The 4,046-nt window shown below is 38.4% G+C and overlaps 1 non-coding gene across 1 annotated transcript; it reads right to left on the bottom strand.

Moving 5' to 3' along the window:
• Positions 1 to 3,243: 3,243 nt before the first annotated feature.
• On the bottom strand, positions 3,244 to 3,350 carry LOC141634644 (small nucleolar RNA R71). Its single transcript, XR_012539370.1, has one exon. It is a non-coding gene; the product is annotated as a small nucleolar RNA R71 (small nucleolar RNA).
• Positions 3,351 to 4,046: the final 696 nt, after the last annotated feature.

Genomic DNA, 4,046 nt, shown 5'->3' with positions numbered 1-4,046 from the left:
ACAAACATAACAAAGAACTCAAATAAGCAAGCAGGTCCAAGTATTAGACAAGACGTGAACCATTGGAATTATAATAGACAAGGGGACATTCATGTTAGCGTAATAAGAGAAAGCAAGATAGAATAATGACAGAATAATGATAGGATAATCAATAGAACAATAATTGAACATATCATAAGCATATTCAAACAAATGAAATAAAGGAAAAGATATGGATACAGTTAATTAATTACGAGCACGAATTCCAATGAAACATGAAATAGATATGAGATTAGAATTCGAGTCATATGAAGTAGGTAAATAAGGGGTCAATCAATACAACACACGTGAATGGAAACCATAGCCATTACTTTGGAAATTCTTTAGCAAACCTTGTGCGGGACGTGGCTATTAATGTCACATGCGTACTTATGGCTTGCATCTCTGATGTATCACTTTTATATACACTTTTATAACTCCTTTCATGATGTTTTATATACCGTTTTCATGCCTTTATGTCATTTATATGCCCTTTTATAGTGAATTGTCGATACTGCCGTTGTTTTATGTTTTAATGCAGAAATGACGCATTACGATGTGAATCGAGCTAAGATGAGCATTGCAGATATGGCATAGTGGAATACACGAAGCATGGCGCGAGAAACGAGGGGACTTGAAGATAAGAAGAGAAGGAAATAAGAGAATGAGCTGGGATATTGGTTCCTCGATCGAGTGCAAGAAGGCTCGATCGAGTAGCCTCAAGCTCGATCAAGGATCCTATTTGACGGATTAATTTCCGTAATTTCCTAAACCACGTGTGATGTGACCATAATTGGCGCATATTTAGCCCCCGAATTAGCCTTGTTCCCATGCTTTTTAGTGCTTATTTGGGTCATTTCTTATCTTTAGTTCTTTGTTTTGCATATTCTTTGAGATTTTGATCCCTTGGTAGGAAAGGAGTAAGAATCTTGCATTTTCATGGCAAAACGAGACTAAATTGATCGAATTCAATGACCAAGCATCGAGGAGAGACAAGATTAGAAGGCCTTTGTACATATTATAGTAGAAGAGCAAAGTTGAGAAAGGATCCTTGAGTCCCCAAGGAAATCCCCAAGGAATTTATGAAGAAAAGGGAAGAAAAGAAGAAGATTTGTTGCTGACTGACAATCCGTCCGTCCCGCAGCAGCACAATCCGAGCGGCTTTGCCCTATTCCGCTCGGATTCCACCTCCACAATCCGACCGGATTCCCTTGAATCCGCTCGGATTCCAACGCCAGAATCCGCCCGTCCCGACCCTATTCCGCCCGGATTCCAGCACAGCACGGATTGTCTTCCCCAAGCCACGAATAAAGAAGCCATTCTCTTGAAAAATACCGGCTCCTCCTTGCTCAATCTAAAAAGTGTAATTACTAGTTTAGCCCTTAGTTAACCCTAATGCATCCTCCCTAATTTCCACTATAAATACCCCATTAGTCTTATTAGAGGAGCATGTTCTTCTTATCAATAATTAATGTAGTTAATATCAATCAAATCTCTCTTTAATATTGTAATCAAGTATTAATCAAGTTTTAATCCAAGTTTTAGTTCTTTAATCTCTCTTTTGTTCATCCTTTATTTTGAGTAATTGAAGATTATTTGGGTTATTGTTGGGAGATTGACAACCTCTCAATCAAGCATTCAAGTACTTCTTTTATCTTTGCTTTATTATTGGAATCATTAGTAGGTATAATCTCTTAATCCCTTTTTAATTATTGTTAAGTACTTTCATTTATTCATCATGTTTCAGATTGTTGGTATGATTGACAACCTTTATAGCATGATCAACATGATAATGAGTGAGTAGTCTCTTAGCTAGGGTTAATGGGTGATTAGGGGAAACCAACATGGGGAATGATTCATGCTTAATCTAATATACTTTCATGTTTTATTTGCTTGCTTGTTTTGATCTCAACTCATGCACATGTTATATTTGATGAAATGCTAAGCCTATGAATCCTTGCATTTACTATCATCTTCTATCTTTTCAATGAGACTTGTAAGACATAACCCAACTCGAGTCTCATTAGACCATGCATGTTGTTGAGTAGGGAAGACTAAGTCGACTTGTAGGTGTTGTACAATCTAATCGATTCGGCTCCGGGACCCAAACTTTCCTAAGATTGTAAGATATAACCCAACTCAATCCATCACAATAATAATTGCTTGCTTATAATTTGAGAACATGTTTGTATGATCATATCCCATGATTCCCCTATGATCCCATGACACCCTAGTGCCTTTAATCAATTGTTTACACCCCTTTAATTCATCTTGCTTGTTTATTTTCATTGCTATTTTAGTTTAGTGACCTTCTACATCAACCCAATTTGTGACACCCCTTAGACACCACTAGTTGCAATAGAAATCTCATTTCAATACCCGTCCCTTGGGATCCGACCTTTACTTGCCTCTTTACTAATTGTAGAGTTGTTTGTGAAGCTATAAATTGTGTTTTGATTCGACCGTGACCCAACGACCACATCTTAATTTGTGAACACTTAGCGGACTTGCACCAAAAATGGCGCCGTTGCCGGGGACGGTGTTTGTTTGTTTTAGATTTCTTTTTATTGTTATTAGTTGTGTGTTTCTTCGCCTTGAGGAAGTAAAACTCCTCAAGGTTTGTTCTAATTGTTTTCGAGTTGTTTGATATTTTGCATGTCTAGAAGGTTACAAAGTGATTTGTTACCTTTTGACCGTGAAATCGAAAGAACCTTCACGAACAATAGGAGACTTGTTAGGAGGAATTTAAGAGGTATTAGTGAAGTTGTTCAACCCACTAGTGAGTTTGTCAATCCTTTTGCAATAGAAGGAGAAGAGAACCCATTACACAATACCCCACAAAATCCACCTACAATGCCTAAATTCTCGTCACACTCCGTACCCACCGAGGAGAATCTACCAAATGGTACTCCTACACCGCAACATCTAACCGAAAATTTTATTGCCAAGTCCGCCTTCATCCAATTAGTTGAGAGGAGCCAATTTGGGGGGATGCCTAGTGAGGACCCTCATTCTCATATGGAAACCTTTTGCGACTATTGTGATGCTATCTCTCAAACGGGCGTGACTCAAGACCAAATTAGATGGGTCTTATTTCGTTTTTCCTTAATCGGCACCGCGAAGTAATGGTTGAAGGGCCTTGATAAGGACACCCTTGGAATAGATTCTTGGAAGAAGTTGGCTCTAGCTTTCTACAAAAAATTCTACCCACCAGAAAAGACTAACATGCTAAGAGCTCAAATTACCGGTTTTAAGCAAAGGGATGAAGAGTCTTTGTATGAAGCTTGGGAGCGGTTTAAGGGAATTTGTCGCTCATGTCCTCACCATGGACTTAGCGAATGGTTTTTGGTACAACAATTTTGGAATGGTTTATATGAAGATTCTAGGAACATTCTCAATATGGGATCAAATGGAATGTTCACTGAAGTTGATGACAATCAAACATGGAACAAGATTGAGGAAATGGCGGTCCATAACTCACAATATAGTAGACCTCGCAAGGCTACTAGAGGAGGAAAGCATGAAGTGGACTCTATTACTCAATTGGGTGCTCAACTTAGTGCTCACATTGACACAATCAACTTGAAGTTTGAACAAGCTATGGCTAGACTTGAGGAAAACTCAAAATCATCAAAGCATCATGTTAATGCCATGACGGCATCCTCATCAATCCCAAGTGGGATATGTGAGAATTGTGGAACTTTGGGACATGACCAAGGTGAATGTAGGGGAACAAATGAACAAGTGAATGCTTTCCAAGCATACAAGAGTGGTACCCCTTATTCCAACTTTTACAATGAAAACACCAAATTCCATCCAAATCTCTCATACAAAAGCCAAAATGTTCAAAACCCTCAAACAACATACACTCCACCACCCATGAGAAACCAAAATCAAAGACCCTTTTACAATCAAAACCAAGGTTACCAAAATCAAAATCCATACAATCACCAAAATGACCAAGGCTTTGATGTCCAAAAAGCGGTCCTCCAAATGCAAAAGAATCAACAAGAATTTTTCACTCAAAT

This window comes from Silene latifolia, chromosome Y (genome assembly GCF_048544455.1).
Source record: "Silene latifolia isolate original U9 population chromosome Y, ASM4854445v1, whole genome shotgun sequence".
Taxonomy (NCBI): domain Eukaryota; kingdom Viridiplantae; phylum Streptophyta; class Magnoliopsida; order Caryophyllales; family Caryophyllaceae; genus Silene; species Silene latifolia.
This window is presented reverse-complemented; position numbering and strand designations above follow the sequence as displayed.